Raw genomic sequence first — 25,722 nt, forward strand, 5'->3', positions numbered from 1 at the left:
AAATCATACATCCCATTAGTTCTTGATTGTGAATCAGCAGTTCTTAGCATTGCACCACGCAAGCTGTCATATCAACCGCCTACTGTAACCTGCTCTATTTTTTCTTTGGTTAAATTCTTGAATAAAAGTGCATTTGTTTTGTTATTCAGTACTTGTACCTTTTGTGAAAGTGTTTATTTCATATTTGTATTTCAGGCTTCACACATTATACATTTCATGTCTACATTTTGTCAATTATTACTAAAACAGGAAAAACATTTCTGTGTTAACAACGTTTTTCCATAGATTGTTGATGACACTGAACAGACATGAAATGTGTGTATTCCAAATGACTATGTACTTTTTTTACCCTGTAAAGCTCCAGCATTTCACTCAAAGATAAACACTGAGCACTGAGAGACTTCTTTGAAAATTGAACTTTGGTGGTGGGCAGGGGGATCGGATAGCAGGCTGCTTGCTGCTTATCGACACATTTACAGGACAAAAGACGCTGACAGAGAGGTGAGAAAGGATTTAAAGTGGGCTGGATTTACGAGTTTTCTCGTAGGCTCTGGTAATTCTAGTGTTAAGCCATGGCTAATTTAAATATGTGAATTAGCCTAATTTGAATGTCTTTGGGACAACTAGGGTATCAAGTGAAAACGTGCATCCGCATGTGTAGAACCTGCAAAATCCACACAGATAGTTATTAACCACTGCCACCCTATATACATTGTATCTTATTCATTTTTATAGATCATAATTTCATAGTTTTTACAAGTAGGGTGGTTTGCTTAAATATTGCTTTTAGACATAGTGCATGAAAAACTTATTTCTAGTTATCAGCAGGGCTTGAAGTTGGCCAGTATGCATTGGTACTGTATACCAGTAGTATGTGATTTTTCATTGCAGTGTACCAGCAGTAAATGCTTGCATACTGTCATCTCCTGCTCAGATCTTCAAGGGTGACCCAACTCTCTGTTCACATATAAGAATACGATACTGACCAAAACTCCAAAGAGGAGCATACCCCACATTGCTTGATTATAAAATTATAAAAATTTTGCGATGCATCAGAAATAGGACCAAAAGGTAGACAAAAACAGAGTACTTGCGTATTCCTGCCTCAGGCATTGGTTATCAGTATTCATTTTAATCAAGAAGAATAATAAACTCATAGCTGTGAGTGTTATGCACATAAAGCTAAAAAAGAAAACTCCAAAGAAAAGCATGGCCAGGAAAAAGTGTGGCAAAATTTCAGTAAATAACTTACAACATCCAACGTGGTGATCACAGCTTTGTATTCCAACTGGACACAGAGGTAGCAGATGTTGTTAGAAATCAGTGAAAGAGTGAAACAGATGACAGCGTGCAAGTGATCATGGCAAAACTGATCACAGAAGATTAATGGGGAAACATATTCGATTAAGAATAGGAATTTTTTAAGAATTATGGGCTGAAAGGAGTTGTCAACAGTAATGACAAAGAGAAAATGCAATGAGAAAATTAGACTATAAAAGGCAGGGCTTTCATAACCTTCTGTCAAATAATCAATCAGCACTGAGTGGATGAAAACATCCCATATCAATAGTAAGAAAGAACTGCCAGATTTTCCTTACAATTTGCCGCATGTGAGCAAATCCGTATGTTTTTTCCTGCTCGAGAAATGACTGTGCTTTGTCTGTACAGATGGTGATGTCAGTCACAGAGCTGGTCTTTGTGAATGAGTAGTCAAGAGCCCAGATGGCTGTGTGATTTTAATTTCTTTTCCCCATTTTATCCACATTTTTGTTTTTCCCATTTTCTTTTTTTAAACTATGGCATTCCATCTTAAACAGTTTAAGATTAACTAAATTTTAATGAGGACAAGACAGAAGTCATGCTATTTAGACCCAAAGTTTAAGATTAACTAAATTTTAATGAGAACAAGACAGAAGTCATGCTATTTAGACCCAATAGCACCAGCAGGACCCCCTGCATCAACCTTTCTACTGTGGCTCAATTTGAGAAATCCATGATCACAAATTTAGGTGTGAAAATGGATTCCACTTTAAAACTTGATAGCCATGTGAACGCAGTGGTAAAATCTTGCTTTTTCCAGTTGAGGTGGCTGTCAATAATCAAGCCTGTTTTTTCTAAGCGCAACCTTGAAACAGTGATACATGCTTTTATAACATCTCGTCTAGATTACTGCAATGCGCTTCTTTTTGGAATTAGCCAGACCTCCATTGCTCGCCTACAGCTGGTGCAAAACGCTGCTGCTCAATTTTTAACTGGCACAGGAAAGCATGACCATGTTACCCCAATTTTGGCTTCCCTTCACTGGCTTCCAATTCGTTATTTAATCCATTTTAAGATTCTTGTATTTGTTTTTAAATCTTTTAATGGTTGTGCCCCATTTTATTTGTTGGAACTGCTGCATCGTTACGTACCATCTCACACTCTCAGGTCAGCAGAAAAGATGCTTTTATGTGTTCCCATTGCACAATGCAAACTTTTTCAGTTGCGGCCGCAAAACTCTGGAACAATTTGCCATTTCATGTTAGGCAGGCTCCTTCGCTAGCTGTCTTTAAATCCTATTTAAAAACACATTTTTACTCTCTGGCTTTTAACCCAGTATGATATGTTGGCTATCTGTTGTCACAAGAACGAGACATGGACAGATAAAGAGTTGGGGCAGCCACCCGTATATTGTGGTATCCTGGCTGCAAAGTCGTTTTTCTTGTAAAAATACAGAGCACTGAAGTGCATACAACCGAGTCCAAAACAAGACTGAGGAAACAAAGGAAAGGGGCAGGTTTTAAAGGGGAGACAGGAAGTGAGGTCGTATGGATCTGGCACGTGGTCTTCCACCATTGGCTCAGAGCGGAGGTGACATCAGAGGGACTGGAGCTGGTGTGGCCGAGTTCCATTGGCTCAGTCCCGAAGTGATGTCAGGAGATCCAGGTGAAATCCCCGGGATGGTCTACAGGCAAGGAGAAAAGAGTCAGTGCACTCTGCCACACCCCGCATGCCTCGAACTGCCTTCACTCAAGCCCTTTAGCTGCCTCCCAGGCGCACGTGTGTGACAAGGCCCCCCCCTTAGCCCAGACCCGACGGGTCGGGCGACCCTAACCGAGAGGTCGTGAACCCGAGAAAGGGCATCAGCGTTGGCGTGGAGCGCCCGGCGATGAACGAGCGAAAACTTGTACGGCTGCAGGTCAAGAAACCACCGGGTGACCCGCTGGATTCGACTCCTTGTGGAGGGCCATCCACTGTAGGGTGCATGGTCCGTGACAAGGGTGAATTCCCGGCCCAACAGGTAGTACCTCAGCTGAGTAATCGCCCATTTAATCGCCAGAGCCTCCCTCTCCACCGCAGCATACCTGGTCTCCCGGTCCAACAGTTTCCGCTCAGGAACATGATGGGGTGCTCCACACCATCGACGCTTTGGCTCAGCACGGCGCCCAGGCCTGTGTCCGGCGTCCGCCTGGAGGATGAAAGGCAAAGAAAAGTTAGGTGCCATCAAAACAGGTGTGGACGTAAGGGCCTGCTTTAAGTCACCAAATGCAGCGCTGTTTTTCAGTCCATGCCACAATGTTCGGCCCTCTTCTTTGTTAAATCAGTCAAGGCGCGCTCTCTCCAAAACCGGGTACAAACCGGCGGTAGTACCCGCTAACCCGAAAGGCTTGGACCTGCCGCTTGGTTCATGGACGGGCCATTTCAGAATGGCATCAATTTTGGAGCACTGTGGCCTTACGGTACCCACCCACCAGGTAGCCTAAATATTTGGCCTCGCTTAATCCAAGAAGCATTTCCTGGGATTAATCCGAGCCCGCCTCACCAAGTGTCCGTAATACCGCTTGGACATGCTGTAGGTGTTCCTTCCATGTGCTGGAATAGATGACCACGCCATCCAGGTAGGCAGCACTGTATGAGTTATGAGGCGAAGCACTTTGTCCACCAGACGCTGAAAGGTTGCTGGAGCCCCGTAACCCAAATGGAAGGACACGATACTGCCAGTGTCCGCTAGGGGTACTAAGCGGTTTTTACCTTCGGAGTCCGTTAAAGGAACCTGCCAGTACCCTTTCGTCATGTCAAGTGTGGTCAGGTATTGAGCCTGTCCAAGCCTCTCGAGGAGGTCGCCCACGCGGGCATTGGATAAGCATCAAATTGGGAGACTTGATTGCCGACGGAAGTCATTGCAGAACCTCCAACTTCCGCCAGGCTTACCGACGAGCACAATGGGGCTGGACCAGGGACTATAACTTTCCTCAATCACACCTAGCTCCAGCATGCGCTTGATCTCAAGCTCCACTTCAGCCTTTTTTGCCTCGGGAAGACGATACGGGCGTTCTCGGACAACAACCCCGGCTCTGTCACGATGTTGTGCTCAATCAGAGAGGTCCTTCCGGGTTCTCACTGACTACCTCCCGACGGTCCGGATAACTGTTTCCAGCTCCTGCCGCTGTCTGGGACTTAAGTCCGTGCCGGGTTAAGGTCGTGTGTGTGAGCGAAGAGTGAGCGGGGCCGGAGGAGGGATCGGGGTCCCTGTCCTTCCACGGTTTCAGCAGGTTCACATGATAAACCGCTCCTTTGGCCGACGATTGGGTTGACTCACCAAATAGTCACCAGTCCCTTCCTCTCCTTAACTTCAGAGGGGCCCTGCCAGTGGGCAAGCAATTTAGAGTGGGAGGTAGGCACTAGGACCATGACCCGATCTCCCAGGCGGAACTCCCGGAGAGACGTGCCGCGGTTGTAGTACCGGCCTGTGCTGCTTGAGCCTCCTCCATGTGACTTTTAAGGACAGGCGAATCTTTCCAAATCTATCGCAGAACTGCGCGATATACTCCAGTATGTTTGTGGAGGGAAGAGCCCTTCTTCCCAGCCTTCTTTCAAAATATCTAATATGCCCCGAGGTTGTCGCCCGTGCAGTAGTTCAAAAGGGGAGAACCCCGGGGAGGCTTGTGGGACTTCCCGATAGGCAAAAAGGACGAGGGGGAGGAGCTGATCCCAGTTCCTTCCATCCTCGCTGACCACCTTACGCAGCATTTGCTTGAGAGTTTGATTAAACCTCTCTACTAATCCGTCGGTTTGAGGATGATACACCGAGGTCTTTAAATGCTTTATTTTCAGTAATCTGGCAGTCTCCTTGAACGCTTCCGAGGTGAAGGGGTCCCCTGGTCTGTCAAGACTTCTTTGGGGATCCCCACGCGCAATACCCCTAGTAATTCCGTGCGATGGCTTTAGAGGTAGCTGAGCGCAACGGAACAGCTTCGGGTATCGTGTAGCGTAATCCACGAGGACTAAAATGTACTTGTGTCCTCGGGCTGAGGGCTCCAGGGTCCCACCAGGTCGACCCGATTCTGTGGAAGGGAACGCCAATCAGTGGAATAGGAACAGAGGAGCACGGTCCCTCCTAGGAATTTGTCGCAGTTGACACTCCGGGCAGGAAGCGCCAAAGCGGCGAACCTCCTCATTAATTCCTGGCCAGTAGAAACGGAGCTTGATCCGCTCCAGAGTTTTTTCGGTGCCCAGGTGGCCACCTAGGAGGTGGGCGTGTGCTAGCTCGCAGACCTGCCGCCGGAAGGTACGCTGCACTAGCAGCAGCCTCGCCTCCTGCCCGTCATGCATTGCTACACGGTAAAGGAGGTCATTATCTAGCACAAAGTAGGGGCCCTGTGGCATCGACTGATTAGTGCGCTGGCCATTGACAAGGACCACTGCATTTTTTACAAACTTCAGGGAGTCATCATTCCATTGCTCCCTTCTAAAAGAAGCCGGCGTTTTTTTAAATTGGAACCGCAACACGGAGAGAGGGTCAGCGTCGACCTCAATGGGCGTGGTTTCTTCCCGCCCCGCCCGCGTTGGTGGATGACGTGTTAGCCCGCGACGGCCGGAGTTGCCACGCCAGTCAGGGCGACGCTCTCTCTCTGCCGGCTGATTACACGGCGTGGAGGCAGCTTGAGACGGGTTATCTCCGTCCATAACGAGGCCCAAATTAACCCCGGAGTGGTATGTGTCTCACCGCTTTTGATTTTAGACCAGTCCGCCCTAGTATCACCGGGTGTGGAGGATCAGGTAGGACGCTACGGTGAGTTTACTAACTGACCCTCCGTAACTGATGACACAGCGGCGGACCTGTACCAGCGGATGTCTCCGTGGACACAGGTTATACCGGTCTTAAATTTTAGCCACTGTTGCGGTTGCACAAAGCGGCGGGCAACAATGGAAATGTTGCTGCCGGAGTCGAACAAACCTGTGGTCTTGTGTCCGTTGACGATCACCACGCCAGTATGTGGGACCGCCAACGGATTAGCAGAGCACACCAACCCTCCTCGCCTCCACCTGCATTCCTCCTTGCCCCAAGCGGTTTGCGCCAGCGGCTGCTGGACGCCTCTGAGCTCCGGATTGTACAGGGAGGGGCTAGGTCTTGGAACGTACCCCGGCTGGGTTTGACATGAGGACGGTTCTGCTCCCCCAGAGTGTGAGGCCGCCTCTGTGTCTCCATAAGCTCTATGAGCTCAGACATGTTCTTAAACTGCCGCCCCAAACCGGCTGGGTGAAGCCACGGGGAAGCGCTTCCAGGAGCAGATAGCAAGCTACCTGCTCTATTATTTGGTAGGGCGTGTTTTCAAATGGCCGTAGCCAATGCCCTACCATTGCCCATAAGGACCAGGCTTGTCTGTTGGTCGGCCGGTCAGGGTCCAACCTCCATTTTTTTATTTTTTTGACCTGCCAGTCTGGGGCACCCCTAGGTGGTAAATGGGGCTTTGGTTTCGAGGGAGGCAGGCACTCTCCCCGGAGAGCATACTGAGTCCCTTTTGCCTCCCCCCTCCAGGGCAGCCCAATTCTGTGAGCCCCACCCGCACACTCCCTGGCCTCTCCAGATGGCCTAGTTATGAGTGCTGGGAGCGGAGCCCGCACCGGGTCACGCCGAACCACGTGGCACCCTCCCCGCCTGAAGACTCGGCCCCGGTACGCTCCCACCTGGGTATATTGCAGGTCCTGTCCCCTTCTCCTCGGGACTTCTCCATCCTGCCGACTACGCCACTGTCACAAGAACGAGACATGGACAGATAAAGAGTTGGGGCAGCCACCCGTATATTGTGGTATCCTGGCTGCAAAGTCGTTTTTCTTGTAAAAATACAGAGCACTGAAGTGCATACAACCGAGTCCAAAACAAGACTGAGGAAACAAAGGAAAGGGGGCAGGTTTTAAAGGGGGAGACAGGAAGTGAGGTCGTATGGATCTGGCACGTGGTCTTCCACCATTGGCTCAGAGGAGGTGACATCAGAGGGACTGGAGCTGGTGTGGCCGACTTCCATTGGCTCAGTCCCGAAGTGATGTCAGGAGATCCAGGTGAAATCCCCGGGATGGTCTACAGGCAAGGGAGAAAAGAGTCAGTGCACTCTGCCACACCCGGCATGCCTCCAACTGCCTTCACTCAAGCCCTTTAGCTGCCTCCCATGCGCACGTGTGACTCTGTATACTTTTTATTAAGAATCTCTTCAGTTCTTGTGTGTTTATGTGTTTCTGTTTCATTTACCCTTCGGTTTTGTGTGTCTTTTTTTTTTTTATTTTACAGCACTTTGGTCAGCCTTGATGTTGTTTTTAAAGTGCTTTATAAATAAATAAACTATATGAATTACATTTTTCAGGCTGTTTGTCAAATCCAGAAATGGGAATTTTACCTGTTTCTTGTTTTGCACTAGAGAATGGACCCATCATATGTATGCATATACAGCAAATGAACCTCTGTTTTCTGTAATATCTATGTGATATCACACAGTACCTAAGTATATGTGAGTGTTTTACAAATAAAGGAAATTTTTGCACTGTACTGAAATAAAATTAAAATATAATTCTTCATATTGTACAATACATCAAACATGGAACTTGAACTGTTTGATTTATGTGAATGATTTATTTATAAACAGTACAAAAAGCAATGCTACATAGATTTTATTTATTATGATAATGTGTTAAACTGTAAACTTCACATTAATGCTCACATCCTGACACCAGAGAAGCAAGAGAGATGCATGAAAATCTGTATGGTTTTCTCAGGCACCCAGATACAAGAGCTACTGCAGATTATCCTTGGAAGCACTCTGTTTCCTGGCTTCAGTTCCATAATGGCTTACATTCAGCTACATGTTGGCTCCAGAGCTGTGAGAGAGAGAGCCATACCCTCTGGCTCCCTCTGGCTAGCCCTAGATCAAACTTCTTTTTTCTAGTTCAAGTTGCTGCACTTGTAGGCTTTATGACTTTGAATATTCCAAACATCCTGTCTTGCACCCAGTGATGCAATGATTGAGCTGACTTCTTTGACCATAAACAAGATTTACAGGGTTCTTAAAATGATTCTTAAGCTTAGTTCTTCAGAGACCACCGTTTTCACTCCGACCTCTTTCTTCATTAGAAGTTAATTCTTGCTGTTAGTGAAACACCTTGTTAAATTTTATGGTTTTGTAGTTCTTTCATTCTGTCAGAGATTTCCAAAAATGCTGATCTTAATCTTTCAGAGAGCCCTGTTTTTAATCTCCAGTGATCATAGTCTATGGAATTAAGGTTTTAAATTTACAAACCTTTAAGGGTTACTAATCCATCCTAATGCTTCAGAGTGTCTCATCTGTTGACATGGGCATTATCATTGCATCCCTGTAAATGTTTTTTGTATCCAATATGTGAAATCCAATAATGAGTAAAGTTAGACAAGGTGGCACTGCCGTGCATTGATTAGTGCTACAGTCTCACACCTCCAGGGAATTGTTTGAATTTTGGGCAGCTTCACCATCATTGTAGAGTTGGCATGTTGCCTGTATCTTCGTGGGGTGGGATCTTTCTCTGTTTTTCCTCTTATATCTCAAAGATGAATGTATAAAGTTAACTACAATCTGTTAATTGTCCCTACATGAGCATAAGTAACTGTGGGTATGTTCATTAATAGGTATGTATCTATAGGCTCAGGCCTCTGCAACTCTTTACTAGATGTATTGGGTGCAGAAAATTGATGGGTAGATAACTCCGTCTGTAATTAATCAAGCTCTAGAGCCTTGAAAATGTATGATAGAATTCAACAACTTTTCAAAGGCTTTCTGAATTTTTACTTTTCTAGTGTAGTATGGTGTGCCTCTAGACTTTGTTACTGATAGCATGAATGGAATGGTCAGTGTCAGTATTAGTTAGGTTTATATTGGGCTTAGCTAAATAAAACAAGAACAAATTGCTAAACCAAGTATTTAAACTTCTAATTCTCATTTCCTCTTTTTTTAGTTACAGTTGACATTCTCAGAGTACATTTATTTCCACATCCTGCAGACATGTAAGATAGCTTTAACTGGTCCTTGAAAATTTGGCCAGTATGAGTAGGTATTTAATCAGTGTTGTCTTTTTGACTCAAACTTGGGACAATTCCTGCTGTAAATCCATATCTGCAGGAATAGATGGATGATTTCTGAAGCAAATTCAGAAAATAAATTAATATAATCAATGCCTAAAGCTAAGGAAACAGCATCACCAGGTGAGAAACTAACACATTCCCTGTACTACCTTACATAATTATGAGACTGACTGAGCTTTTAATGGGTCACAGATAGAAGGGAGTAGATGAATACATCATTCAAGTCCTTTAGAAGAGCTCATCATATAATAAGAAAAATTTGTTATTGTAGAAGGCTTAAGTTAAATTTATTCAACTATGTCGATAACAAAATGCAAAATGAAAAATACAAGACAAAATAGTACAGTACAGTAACTACTATAAATAATTTGTATATAAATGTTAATGAGTTGCCACCCACCCATTCCCACAAAAAACGAAGTTAAATTTGTGGATTTATGTAGATAAAAAAGTGCAAACTGAGGGGGAAAAGCGAACTGATATATGCATAAAGAAATTCAAATATTGTAGTAAGGTGTCCTACAATGAAGTGAGTTTGCTTAAAAAATACAAATGAGTTCAGTAGAAAAGACAGTTGATTACAGTTGAACAGTTTGAGAATGTTGTGCAATAGCTTATTATTAGAAGTATCAGCCAATGTGTCTCAAGAGTACAGACCCTTGAACATGGCTGTTTCAACAGAAGTCTCAGCAGTGGGGAATGACATGGCCAGAATGACAAGAGCAAGTGATCAAGTACAGGTACCATCTGAATTTTTCTTTATTTATAGAAACATACAGTGCATCCGGAAAGTATTCACAGCGCATCACTTTTTCCACATTTTGTTATGTTACAGCCTTATTCCAAAATGGATTAAATTAATTTTTTCCTCAGAATTCTACACACAACACCCCATAATGACAAAGTGAAAAAAGTTTACTTGAGAATTTTGCAACTTTATTAAAAATAAAAAAACTGAGAAAGCACATGTACATAAGTATTCACAGCCTTTGCCATGAAGCTCAAAATTGAGCTCAGGTGCATCCTGTGTCCCCTGTTCATCCTTGAGATGTTTCTGCATCTTAATTGGAGTCCACCTGTGGTACATTCAGTTGATTGGACGTGATTTGGAAAGGCACACACCTGTCCATATAAGGTCCCACAGTTGACAGTTCATGTCAGAGCACAAACCAAGCATGAAGTCAAAGGAATTGTCTGTAGACCTCAGAGACAGGATTGTCTCGAGGCACAAATCTGGGGAAGGTTACAGAAAAATTTCTGCTGCTTTGAAGGTCCCAATGAGCACAATGGCCTCCTTCATCCGTAAGTGGAAGAAGTTCGAAACCACCAGGACTCTTCCTAGAGCTGGTCGGCCATCTAAACTGAGCGATCGGGGGAGAAGGGCCTTAGTCAGGGAGGTGACCAAGAACCTGATGGTCACTCTGTCAGAGCTCCAGAGGTCCTCTGTGAAGAAAGGAGAACCTTCCAGAAGGACAACCATCTCTGCAGCAATCCACCAATCAGGCCTGTATGGTAGAGTGGCCAGACGGAAGCCACTCCTTAGTAAAAGGCACATGGCAGCCCGCCTGGAGTTTGCCAAAAGGCAACTGAAGGACTCCCAAACCATGAGAAAAATTCTCTGGTCTGATGAGACAAAGATTGAACTCTTTGGTGTGAATGCCAGGCGTCACGCTTGGAGGAAACCAGGCACCGCTCATCACCAGGCCAATACCATCCCTACAGTGAAGCATGGTGATGGCAGCATCATGCTGTGGGGATGTTTTTCAGCGGCAGGAACTGGGAGACTAGTCAGGATGAAGGGAAAGATGACTGCAGCAATGTACAGAGACATCCTGGATGAAAACCTGCTCCAGAGCTCTCTTGACCTCACACTGGGGCGACGGTTCATCTTTCAGCAGGACAACGACCCTAAGCTCAGAGCCAAGATATCAAAGGAGTGGCTTCAGGACAACTCTGTGAATGTCCTTGAGTGGCCCAGCCAGAGCCCAGACTTGAATCCGATTGAACATCTCTGGAGAGATCTTAAAATGGCTGTGCACTGACCCTTTCCATCCAACCTGATGGAGCTTGAGAGGTGCTGCAAAGAGGAATGGGCGAAACTGGCCAAGGATAGGTGTGCCAAGCTTGTGGCATCACATTCAAAAAGACTTGAGGCTGTAATTGCTGCCAAAGGTGCATCGACAAAGTATTGAGCAAAGGCTGTGAATACTTATGTACATGTGCTTTCTCAGTTTTTTTATTTTGAATAAATTTGCAAAAACCTTAAGTAAACTTTTTTCACGTTGTCATTATGGGGTGTTGTGTGTAGAATTCTGAGGAAATAAACGAATTTAATCCATTTTGGAATAAGGCTGTATCATAACAAAATGTGGAAAAAATGATGCGGTGTGAATACTTTCCGGATGCACTGTATGTAGTTTAGATTAGATAAAACTTTATTCAATGGGGAAATTCAAAATATATAACATCTGGGGTGGCCAAGGTAACCTGGCCTGCCCTGACAAATACACGGTGTTACTAAACTCTGCATCACATGCAAATATGTTAATAATCCATGATAATTAAATCCATTCTATCCTAACTCTCTTTTGCATGTTGCCTAGTCGTAAAACAACAGAAAAGCATTCTCAATGACTTCAATTTTGGATTAGTTTACTGTTTCAAATTTGGTTTTAGAGAAGTTATTGCAGCTTGTTTAGCATGTTTTATATACAGTAGTTTTGTCTTTTACACATCAAATAGCTTCACCTGTTGGTAAACAAATCGTCAGTACTAGCGGCGCACTGCTCTAAGCAAATCTCAATCACATGTCAAACACACCGCTGTAACAAAATATTTATGAATAAACAAGAGTGGCTCATCAATGAAATAAACAAAAAATTTAAATGCTCCAAATTTCAAGGATTAACTCAATCCCTGAATGCTCATGAATGTTACACCAGACATATATTTTCTAACTTGTTTATAAAATAGCAGGGTGTTTATTTTGCTTTAATTACAATAAGGAGACAACCTAAAAAGCAGTGTTTTCTGTCATTTAAATTTCAGTAACATGCTTATGAACTTTTTCAGAATTTCAAAGTTATAAATGTGATAATGTACTTAAGTGAGAGTTGCTTCATATTATAACTTCATATTATAAACAATGTGTGATATTCAGCTTGGGAGGGTACTAAAATAAGAAAAGAAGGTTGTGCTTCAAAGCATTCTATCTCAGTCGCTGGTAGTCATCAAACTGACTGGCTTCTTCCTGTCCCAGCTGGTTTTGTAGCACTGATTCCCAGATAGGGTGGATACTAATGACAGGGACCCAGAAGTGATGCAACTCGTCTACTGCTCAAGGTTAACAAGAGCACCCCCTCTCAGCCCCCTCTCTCTTACTGCGTGTGTGTATGTGTGTGTGTGTATATGTATATGTCCGATCGAATCTGGCTACAAATTCTACCTTTGTGAAATCCATACTTTCTCTGCAAAGAATTATTTGTTTTTTTTAAGTCCTTGAAATGATTTTGTTATCATGGCACTGATTTTTGCTTAAAATAGACCTTTTCGGCCGATGTAATGAAGAGCTTCCTGTTTAAACGGGGCTGTGAGATATGAACTCAGCTCTTCGGCGCACCCCATTTGATTTTTTCTGCCAAACAAATTTTCAAAACAAACCGTATTTTACAACTGTAATCAGAGTCGGAGTAATAATTATGTTGGTGTGGTCATTTTAGATCTGAGATCGGCTAAAATTTTAACAATGACCATTGTTAATACCCAGCCATTATTACTCAGTTTGCCAATTGATGCCAGAAGGACGGATGCCAAAACTGAACTGCCCAAAGATAAAATTCGACGTACCAAGCAAATGGTGATACATTCTAAATGACTTACGATTCCGGAGCTGTCAAAGGGTTTAAGTCACTCGACAATGTTAGTCCTGGAAAGTACATCCCACCAAACCAACATTCCAAAAACCAACCGAACTTCCTGTTATCTGCTCGAACCAACACTGACTTACTATACTCGGCCGTCCAGCAGCGTCACTGAAGCATTCGAACATTCTTAGCCAATCATGTAATACTGTGTCCACGTTTGCCACGTTATGTTCTAACTACATTGCATGGCTCTAACTTGTATTGAGTCGAGGTATTAACGCGAACACCATACATACGGGGTATTGACGCGAACACCATACATACGGAAAGTATTAAATTATATATAAGGAAATATATATGTAGCTCCCCACGCACTTGACACAAGCAGACACAGACACAAGTCCAGCAACACACACAAGGCTATATTCAGTGGTGGGAAACTCTTCCCAACAGTTTCCCACCAATGCAAAGTATACATTATTCAATAAGCACCAATAACCAACACTGCACTTTGCCTTCTGTCTGTCCCTTCCGCCTCCACTCTTCTTCCATGAAGCTTTGTCCTACATAAGCTCTCGATTTAGAGTGAGGCAGCTCCTTTTATGGAGCACCCAGAATTGCTCCAAGTGTCCTGTGATCTACTTCTAGGTGTTGAAGCAGTCCTGCAGAGAAAGGTTCCACCGTTTCCCCAATGCGCCCCCTGGTGGTGGCCTTTGGCCCCAACAGGGTTGAGTTTCCCTTCCCCAAACCTGTGGCACCGTAGCATGCTAGGGGGGCTGCCCTCTGTTTTTCCTGGGGAGGTCCTACACTGTACAAGCTCTTTCCCCTGGTCCTTTCATTGTGAATGCATCCCAGTCAGGTAGAAGGTAAAATCAAAATGATAAGTTTGTCTATATTTTGCAAACTGAAAATAAGTGAGCAAAGGTACAAAAAATCTTCTTTGTGTGCAGACTTTCCTGTCCCTTTTTTGTAATTTGTTTTTACATTTGCAGGACTTGTTGTTCTTTGTGGCTTTCACATATCGTGCAGGGACCTTGCCTTAAACTCTGCAGAGTTTCTTCACAACTTTTTCTTTTTTGCGGCTCTCATAGCTCTTCCCTGTGTGTTTTTTGTATGTTCTTTTTCTTTTTTTCCTTCAAGAAAAGCAGAAGCAAAATGCAAACATAATATTTCATAATGTATAACATAATGTTTCATCGAGATTTTCATACATCCTTATTTAATCTAAAACTCTATTGGCAGCATTGGGTACAAGGCAAGAATCAACAGGAAAGGTTCCAGTATAGAATCCATTCACCCAACCCACAATCATAGAGGGTTAATTCAGTATTGCCAATTCAGTATTGTGGGGGAAAATTCCAATGCATGTGGAGAGAACATGAAAAGTCAAGAAAGTCAGCAGTCATGCAAGGTATCTGAATCTAGGATCCTGGATCTATGATATACCAGCACCAATCACTGACCACAGTCCGTATCCTTTATTATTTAATATACATGGATAATAACATTGCGATTTACATGATTCTCAATAGGATAATACGGGCTATGCTAATTGTCTGTCCTTGAAGTTTATTAATAGAAATTATGAAGACATGATGGTTAAACTATAATGGCATAATAGTAGAGCACATATCAGTGAGATGAGAACATATTCAGTAATGTTGATAAGCTGTTCATGATCCTCCATGGGGAAGCCAGTGACAAGAAGATGATGCCCTGGAGAGATCGTACATACTGGTGCTGCAGGGTAATGAAGCAGGTTCAGAACATATCAGCTAAATAATAAACAATCAAGGAGCCATTCTTTGTATATAAACCACCGTATTAATTCTGTTATGCCCCAGCTGCTTTGCCTTAGTTGGTTTAATATTAAATGTGACTCCTGGCATTAATTCAGTTTTCTGTGTTTAAGTCTCCCAGAACTTGGTTACTTTTCATTTTCTAGTCTTTAGTTTATTATTTGTTCCACTGTTGTTTCAACTCATGCAATTCTCGCTCCATTTTTACCTATCATATGCTAGATCAGACTAGATTACTAAGTGACTACAGTTTGTTGTATTGTTATGATTCATCTTTATTTTGCTACTACAATTTGTGTTCAGACCGTGTGTCCAAATTTACTGTTCATTTATAGTGTGTTTTGTAGCATATTTATATCCTTACTTCTGCAATGACGTTAGTGTGATAATTGCAGTCACATGACATCTCCAGAAGTCATTGCAAACGTAAAACAATAAACTTTATCAAACTAAGTCAAAATAAAAAGTAAACTATATAAACAAAATCATAATGAAGAAGAACCATGCAATTTGTATAAGAATACATTAATATAACAAAACAGTTACTTCTTTTCTTCTTCTTTCAGCTGCTTCCGTTAGTGGTCGCCACAACAGATCATCTTTTTACATATGCTCCTGTCCTCTGCATCTTGCTCTGTCCCACCCACCACCTACATGTCTTTTCTCACCATATCCATAAACCACCTCTTCCTCTTTTCCTCTTACCTGGAAGTTCCATCCTTAGCATCCTTTTCCCAGTACACCTAGCACAAGCCCAAACCAACATATTCTCGCCTCTCTGACTTTGTCTTCAAACCATCCAACCAGAGGTAACAGTCTTAATATACTCATGCCTAATCCTGTCCATCCTTGTCACACCCAGTGTAAATCTTAAAATCTTTCATTCTGCCACTTCCAGCTCTGTCTCCTGTTTTTTGGTCAGTGCCACTGTCTCCAACCCATATAACATAACTGGTCTCACTACTGCCCTGTAGATCTTTCCTTTCACTCTTAATGATATATCCCTCTGTCACAAATAACTCTTTACACTCTTCTCCACCCTGCCTGCACTGTCTTCTTCACCTCTCTTCCACAATCTCCATTATTCTGTACTGTTGATCCCAGGTATTTAAACTCATCCACCTTCACCAACTCTGCTCCCTGCATCCTCAACAATCCTCTGACCTCCCTCTCATTTACGCACATGTATTTTGTCTTGTTTCTACTGACCGTAAGTCCTGTCCTATCTATAGCATATCTCCACCTCTCCAGGGTCTCCTAAACCTGCTCCCTACTCTCGCTACAGATCACAATGTCATCAGCAATATCTCCTCTGTCAACCTTTCCATCACCATAGCAAACAGCAGACTTCACCACTGTCACACTTCCCTCGTACATATCCTGTACAACTCTTATATACTACTCTGCCACTCCCGACTTCCTCATACAATACCACAACTCCTCTCTAGACACCCTGTCATATGCTTTCTCCAGGTCCACAAAGATGCAGTGCAACTCCATCTGGCCTTCTCTATACTGTACTTCTCCATCAACACCCTCAGAGCAAACATCACATCTGTGGTGCTCTTTAATGGCATGAAACCATAATGCTGCTTGCTAATCATCTCCTCCCTTCTTAATCTAGCTTCCACTACTCTTTCCCATAACTTCATGCTGTGGCTCATCAATTTTATTCCTCTGTAGTTACTACAGCTCTACACATCCCCTTTATTCTTAACACTAGAATTACCAAAGCCTATGAAAAAACTCATAATTCCGGCCCACCTTAAATCCGTTTGCACTTTTCTGTCAGCATCTTTTGTCTTGTAAATGTGTCGATCAACACAAGCACCATGCAGTCTGCTATACCATCCCTCCCACCACTGCAGAAAGGGCAGAAAGTTCTCCCAGCTCAAGCCTTGATTATCTTCGAGTGAAGTGCTAGTGTTCTAGAGGGTAAAAAATGTATCGTTATTTGGAACACATGCATTTTATGTGTGTTCCGTGTCTACAACAATCTATGTAAAAACATTTACCTATGTTTATTTACTAATCTTCCTACAGCGTGAAGTCACAAGTAGACTGCAGAGTTTCCTGTGTTTGATTGACACGGGCATGCTAAAGTACATGTGCAATGCCACAAAAAGTGCACACTGACACTTCAGTACGTGGGGAATGGTACGAGAATGCAGTCATACTTCTTTTTTGGATGCAAACACCATATTAAGCATATATAATCCTATACCAGTACTGAATGGACTTAATTTAAAGCCAACTATCTAAACACAGCCCTTCACAAATGCACAAGTTGAACAGCATGCAGCTGTGGCTGCAGAACACAACAGTGTCATAGTGCCTTTCACGGGATAGCATGGAGTACTGCAATCCTTGCTCTACAAATTATGGGTTAAAGAATTTTATAGCCTCAGAAGTAAGCTTTTTCTCCTAATTTACATTCCTTTTGATTTTCCCTTACATATTTCTTGGTCTTCTAATCATGTGTATTGCTTTGTTGGTTACATATTTTGTATCTGCATTTTAATTTCCAGTAATGAATGGGTGTTGCTTTTGAATCATGAAACTAGAAACACACAAATAGTTTTATGACAAAAACACATTTTAAGCATCACATCGTATCATTGGTAAAATAAGCACAATTCTCTTTAAGGTAATGATACTGTCATGATTCTGTATATCCATCTCGTTTAGCTTAATTATGCTTTCTCCACTTTGAAACCTGCAATAGTTCACAAAAATAAACTTGTTTGCATTAACAGAAGAAATCTTAAAGAGCTATAACCAATGAGCTAAATGCCCTTTTAAATAATGACTTTCAAGTGTTCTTTCAAGCATAACAGCAACATTGACAAGCATTGGCATGTCTCCCAGGTGCATTATGTTGAAGGCAACTGCAAAATACATTTGATACATTTCCAATAAAAATATCCATTGCTGTAACACTTTAACCAGTCTTCCATGTCAGGTACATGGATAAGTGGGCATGACAATGGATAAGTGAATTAAGCACTGTACTGTGAGAAAGTGTCACATTAAGAGAATACCTGCCTGGTTACCTGTTTTGTACATGTCTGATTAATAATTTCTTGAAAACGGACATGAATAATAATACATTGGATATTCTGCATTGAAAGTTGAGTAATCATAAACTTGCTTTTGGCCACTGTGTTTGCCATTCTAACATCTGTCTCTCTGTCCTCTCTCTATGTACAGTATGTGTGTGTGTGTATATATTTAAATATTGTCACACTTGGGTCACAGAATTGCACAGAAAACTCAGGATATTGTAGAGACCGGAACTTTATTCAAACACTTCAAACAAAACATGTCTCTTTCAGAAGTAAAATGAGCTCAGTATGCAGTTACCTCTCAATTAAAGAATAGACATCATAGGGGAGCACAGCGGGAGCGGGACCCCCAACAGTAGCAGAGGATGACCGGGGAAGGAGAGAGGAAACAAAGCAATCAACCAAAAACCGACCGACAGGTGCTGTTTAGGCTTTTAAGTATGCGGAGTACTGCGCGACAGAGCAGCTGCAACTAAGCCCAGCAAGTAAAGGAGCAATGTGAAGGTTGTCAGCGTTTTTAGGAGGGTTTTTTTGAGAAGCGTTTGTGTTCTCTATGGGTGCGTTCAACCCCCGTTCCTCAAAAAACCCTTCTTAAACGCTGACAATCTACCTTCACATTACTCCCATATTTGCTGGACTGGTGCAGCTGCTCTGTCGCGTGATATGCTTGTTATCCTGTGTTTTGGATATTATGCTTCCTCACCTTCTGAAAGAGGCTTTGAGCAACATAAATGCAAGCATTTTATCAATAATAAACTATTGTTTAGTGTCCAGTACTATGTCAACCAACCTCAAAACTGCTGTTGTCCAGCCCGTCCTTAAAAAACCTAATCTTGATCCATCCAATCTTCAAACTTTTTATTTCCAAGCTACATGGTTTAGTTTTAATTATTGAAACGGGTGTCCATTTACAGTTTCTAGCTTTCCTAAACAAACATTGGCTTTTCAAAAAATTTTAGTCGGGTTTCAGAACACAGTTTTCACAGTACAGAATCAGCTATGGTTAGAAATGACTAATGATCTTTTGTTGGCAATTGATGCTGGGAACTGTGCCTGTCTGAAATTACTAAATTATTTTAGAAGTGCTGCTTTGGATACAGTTAACCATAGCATCTTGTTAAATCATTTGATGCAGTGTTTCTTACGCTATGGGATAACTATAATTGGGTCATGTTGAGCAGTGAATGTTAATTGATAATGAATGAAAAAAGGTTGCAAATCCTTTGTAGAAAGCCTTGCGATAGGTCACCACTTGCCTGGCTGATGGACAACAAAGGTGGATACCCAGACATCACTCAGTGAAATAATATGGTGCTCAGCAGTTTTTTTAATGAAAGTTAAAGATCATGAAGACACGCATTAGGCAAAACTGACTCGAGAGAAAAAAAAAAAGTTTAAGAACTACTAGGATTGGAGCATTTCATAATCATTCAAGGCATGGCCCTTGCCTGGTTTAAATCCTATCATAATAGAATTCTGTAAGTATGGATATTGGCCCTCACACTATTTGCCCCATATATGCTCCCTCTCAGATCAGTAATTCAGTTTCATAATATTGCATTTTACTGCTATGCAGATGACACACAGCTGTATCTAACTCTGAAGCAAAATGATAAGGGCTCGGTGACTAAATTGCTTGATTGCCTCAAGTATATTAATTAATAAACAGATGGCTAGTATTTTTCTCCAGCTAAATAAAAACAAAACAACCAATAGCAGTTTCACTAACAATTTGAACCTCTTTCTCGATTTGTTAAGTCATATGCAAAAACTGTGAGGTGATATTTAACTCTCTCTTCTGTTTTGATGAAGAGAAGAATCCAGTGGTCAAGAGTAGCTTCTTCCATCTTAGAAATATAGCTAAAAGTGAAAGTTATGCATGTTTTTATCTTTAGTTATCTGGACTACTGTAATTCATTGTATTTTGGCAGTAGTCAGTCCTCTTTAGCTCATATGCAAATGGTTCAAACTTTTGACACTCGGCTGTTAACAGAAACACGAAGAGGGAATACATCACTCCTGTTTTGGCCTCTATTTGTTGGCTGTCTGTCAGGTATAGGTCTGAGTTTAAGGTGATTTTTTTGTATTTAATGCCCTAAATAACGTGGCACCTTCCTATATTTTAGAGCTTTTTCTCCAGTATTCCACTCCAGGTTACTCAGATCATCTTCTCAATCTCTAATGGTGGTACCATGTTCTCGCAGTATAGGGAGTGGAGACTGAGCTTTTTTAAGTGGCTGCCCAAAAACTTTGGAATGCCCTATGTGACGAGAGAGGTCTGTGGCATTTTGAGGTTTATGAAAATAAATAAAAGTCTGCTCAGGCTCGGATGGAGTGTGGATGTGCATGGCAGAGGTGGTTGATGGGGTGATCGACCAATCTTGCATCCATCCATCCATTTTCTAACCCGCTGTATCCGAAAACAGGTTCACGGGGGTCTGCTGGAGCCAATCCCAGCCAGCACAGGGCACAAGGCAGGAACCAGTCCTGGGCAAGGTGCCAACCCACCGCTGGACACACACAAACACACCCACACACACACCAAGCACACACTAGGGCCAATTTAGAATCACCAATCCACCTAACCTGCATGTCTTTGGACTGTGGGAAGAAACCGGAGCACCCGGAGGAAACCCACGCAGACACGGGGAGAACATGCAAACTCCACGCAGGGAGGACCCGGAAGCGAACCCGGGTCTCCTAACTGCGAGGCAGCAGCGCTACCACTGCGCCACCGTGCCGCCCACCAATCTTGCATTCCTTTGCAAACATGTATATTTCGATTGATTTGCCCCATTAGCGCTACAGAGGTTGTAATCATTGCCATCCCTACGAGGTGAGTAAAAGCAGCCTGAACAGAAGGAAAGGACATTATAATGAAAAAAAAAGAATCGGGGAGCACATGCTGTGTTGAGTGGAGGCAGACGTTCGGGTTTATGAGCCCCAGCGGAAGAGTGCGTGGCCAGAACTTGATGCAGGGCATTGGGGTCACTTTTGCTGAGCACTCCAAGGAGTAGGAGTGACCAGGTGCTTGGAGTAAACTCCCACAGATTCCCAAGGGGAGCAAGGAGCAAGACTAAGCACAGCGCGTCATGAATGTTGATGGACTGGTGGTGAGGGCCAGAAGCTGAATGTTTAAAGGTTGACTGCACCTGTCTGTGGACATCTCCTTATGCTGAGGAGACCAAACTGAGCTAAAGAAATGTTGTTTATAGAAGTCTGTGGGATGGTTTTTAAAGAGAAGAATTTTGCCAGGATTTTAATTTCAGATTTATTTGGATTATTGTATTTATTTGACTTTTTAACCTCCCCTGATTCGCCAGATGATTACTTATTTATTCCTTTATTTCAGGAAGTACAGCCCCATGTGCATCCTTGTTTGTTTAAAGTAAAAGCACTAAGCACTTTACACCCACTCCGTGTCTGTGTGTCTCCTCATTTGCCTGGCTTATCCTTGATTAGATTATCAATTTCCCTGGTTTTATGCTGCCAAGGATGTGGAGCTAATCCAGACCAACACAACCAACCTTTTGATATCAAAGCTGCTCTTTGAAATTTAAATGAAATCTAAAGTTCGACGTTTTTACTTTGGCTTTTGGGGTTGCAGTGTGAAGATTCAGCCTTGCGGTGTTTTTAGTATAGTTATTGTTTATATTATCTCTTAAGTGTGTTTTGTACTCTGTACAGTACGCTGGTTAGACTTTGGTTGTTGTAAAGGTGCTTTATAAATAAAGTGAAGAAAGTAAGACAATCGATTCAAAATCCTAAAAAGAGAGGTCAAACAACAAGAAGCAACATTGGACAGTCCAAGTTTATTCTAGGGTGCATCTACACACTCAGTTACACAGGATCATCTTGTACTCTCCACTTGTCGTGTCTATGGCTATGCTTACCATGATGCGTGGGGACACGTTGTCTGCCGTGAAAAGGACCCAATGCCCTCACTATGTTATTCCTGTCAGGACTGCACGTTTGCGTCAATGCTTCCCATAAGGCAGGTCCCCATGCCTGCAGCCTGCCATAAGAAAGACCCAAACCTGAATTTCATTGCCTAGGTAGTCCGCACATTCAGTTCATACAGGCTACAGTATATGTATCCCAACATAAATTATAGATTGTGACCAAGACTAGGGCTGAAAGTTTTTACATGACAGATGGAAAGCCCTTAGTACAGTATTTTACATACAGTGGTATGAAAAACTATTTGCCCCCTTTCTGATTTCTTATTCTTTTGCATGTTTGTCACACAAAATGTTTCTGATCATCAAACACATTTAACCATTAGTCAAATATAACACAAGTAAACACAAAATGCAGTTTTTAAATGATGTTTTTTATTATTTAGGGAGAAAAAATCCAAAGCTACATGGCCCTGTGTGAAAAAGTAATTGCCCCCTGAACCTAATTACTGGTTGGGCCACCCTTAGCAGCAATAACTGCAATCAAGCGTTTGCGATAACTTGCAATGAGTCTTTTACAGCGCTCTGGAGGAATTTTGGCCCACTCATCTTTGCAGAATTGTTGTAATTCAGCTTTATTTGAGGGTTTTCTAGCATGAACCGCCTTTTTAAGGTCATGCCATAGCATCTCAATTGGATTCAGGTCAGGACTTTGACTAGGCCACTCCAAAGTCTTCATTTTGTTTTTCTTCAGCCATTCAGAGGTGGATTTGCTGGTGTGTTTTGGGTCATTGTCCTGTTGCAGCACCCAAGATCGCTTCAGCTTGAGTTGACGAACAGATGGCCGGACATTCTCCTTCAGGATTTTTTGGTAGACAGTAGAATTCATGGTTCCATCTATCACAGCAAGCCTTCCAGGTCCTGAAGCAGCAAAACAACCCCAGACCATCACACTACCACCACCATATTTTACTGTTGGTATGATGTTCTTTTTCTGAAATGCTGTGTTCCTTTTACGCCAGATGTAACGGACATTTGCCTTCCAAAAGTTCAACTTTTGTGTCATCAGTCCACAAGGTATTTTCCCAAAAGTCTTGGCAATCATTGAGATGTTTCTTAGCAAAATTGAGACGAGCCCTAATGTTCTTTTGCTTAACAGTGGTTTGCGCCTTGAAATCTGCCATGCAGGCCGTTTTTGCCCAGTCTCTTTCTTATGGTGGAGTCGTGAACACTGACCTTAATTGAGGCAAATGAGGCCTGCAGTTCTTTAGACGTTGTCCTGGGGTCTTTTGTGACCTCTCGGATGAATCATCTCTGCGCTCTTGGGGTAATTTTGGTCAGCCGGCCACTCCTGAGAAGGTTCACCACTGTTCCATGTTTTTGCCATTTGTGGATAATGGCTCTCACTGTGGTTCGCTGGAGTCCCAAAGCTTTAGAAATGGCTTTATAACCTTTACCAGACTGATAGATCTCAATTACTTCTGTTCTCATTTGTTCCTGAATTTCTTTGGATCTTGGCATGATGTCTAGCTTTTGAGGTGCTTTTGGTCTACTTCTCTGTGTCAGGCAGCTCCTATTTAAGTGATTTCTTGATTGAAACAGGTGTGGCAGTAATCAGGCCTGGGGGTGGCTACGGAAATTGAACTCAGGTGTGATACACCACAGTTAGGTGATTTTTTAACAAGGGGGCAATTACTTTTTCACACAGGGCCATGTAGGTTTGGATTTTTTTTTTCTCCCTAAATAATAAAAACCATCATTTAAAAACTGCATTTTGTGTTTACTTGTGTTATATTTGACTAATGGTTACATGTGTTTGATGATCAGAAACATTTTGTGTGACAAACATGCAAAAGAATAAGAAATCAGGAAGGGGGCAAATAGTTTTTCACACCACTGTATGTACGTAGATTCCACAGAGACTGCACCACTGTGCATATTTGTCATTTTGCTTATAACAGTTCTTTATCCAAACCCTAATAATATGTAGAAAGTAATATTTCATATGATTATCTTTGTCCACTCTCTTAATCACATAATACAATTTGGATAAAGATTTACATATAATACCATTCTGTGCCAAAAATTCTGCAGAGATTCAGGAAGTCCAAAACAAGATTATTTACAAGAAATACAAATTTAAAGTTTTTCTTAAAAATGACTGAGCTACAAAAAATAGATTGCCTTTTACATCTATATTTAACTTTTAATATCTACTGATCATTGCACTGAAGAGTGATGATATGCTGCATGTTGGTCAGATGTGCAAGTAAGAATTTCACTGGACTCTGTACATGTTCCCAGCGACATGCAGGTTAATTGGCATTTCTAACCTGGCTTGCTGTGAGTGATTGTTAACATTTTTATTTGACATTTGCAATGTATTGACTGCTCACTTAGCATGGTTTTTGTCTTCTGCATCCAGTGTAGCCGGTATAGGTAGCTGCTTCCCATAACCTTTTACTGGCAAAAATGGGTTCATAACACAACTGAATGAATAAACAACGTTGAGAATTATAAGATGATCTAAACAAGTATGACCAGAGTATTTGTGTGTGTCTGTTTTCACATCACTGCGGTGCAGACTACTTTACAATCATTGTTATGCTTATATCCTCTTTGTTTTGCTGTAGGATGAGGTTCTGGAGACTCACAGCTTACTTAAACAAGCAGGTCATGAAATGGATGAAGTGACTGAACTTGACGTGCTTTTATGATGGGCTAAAACTGATATATGCATATATGTAATAACAATTCTTTAAATATAATACATGTATTCCTGGATCCTAAGGGAATTCTGTGTCAATGGTACAGTTATTAAAGTCAATCTTATTAACCTGGAGGCAAATATTTTGGCATACTGCAGCTAGCTTTGTTTAACCCTTTTTGTCTCTGCTCTGTCTCCCTAAAGTTCTTATTTCAGTAGTTTATTACTGTATAATGTATTAAGACATTTTTGAAATGCATATTGTGTTTTTATCTGTTGAATATTTAAGGAAAACACTTTATAAAAATCCCTGAATCTACTAAGTGGTACACGCTATGAAACTTGCATAGCTGTAGAGCACAATGGCCTGACGACAGTTCATTTAATGAGCTGCTGCTTTACAGAGATGGTCAAACAAGTTCTTCCAGGGATCAGCTCCATTTAGGCAGCTTCCACAATGCTGTATTTGGTTATGGTTTGTACACTGCTCAAGGTACTGTAAAGTAATTGATACCCATGGGATAGAACACGTGGGGAAAAAAACTAAGGCTTGCCAAGATTTTGGAGAAAATGATACTATATACCATTACACTTTAGACTATTTTTGTTACTGAAGAATTTTCCATTTACTGAGGTAGAAAGCTTCCTTTCAATTTATGTGTTTCAGATTTTTATTTTCTTTCTTCCATTGACTGAGCACATTAATTTTTTTGACAGCTATAACCAGGATGGAGAAAAAAGATGAGATTTTTAAAAATACGTTCAGAAATGCACATATGTATTCAAGATTTTAAGTTTATGAATAATTTAAGAAATATAGCTGATTCAGATGACATTTTTGTATTAATAAAGAGATTGTAGTATTTATTATGCATGCAGTATTTTGCAATGTGTTAAACAGGCTTTAAAAATGTATGGGATTGATCTGATCATGATTGATTATATCATCCCTGTGTCAATATAGTTTGCCACAAAATTCTTTTAAACAATTGGGTATTATTAAAAATAAATGTTTGTATAGGCAA

General features: G+C 41.9%; 1 protein-coding gene across 1 annotated transcript in view; it reads left to right on the forward strand.

Moving 5' to 3' along the window:
- fars2 (phenylalanyl-tRNA synthetase 2, mitochondrial) overlaps positions 1-25,722 on the forward strand; it is a 385,695-nt gene that overhangs the window by 21,341 nt on the left and 338,632 nt on the right. The window lies entirely within an intron of this gene.

The sequence above is a fragment of the Polypterus senegalus genome, chromosome 5, assembly GCF_016835505.1.
Source record: "Polypterus senegalus isolate Bchr_013 chromosome 5, ASM1683550v1, whole genome shotgun sequence".
Lineage (NCBI taxonomy): Eukaryota > Metazoa > Chordata > Cladistia > Polypteriformes > Polypteridae > Polypterus > Polypterus senegalus.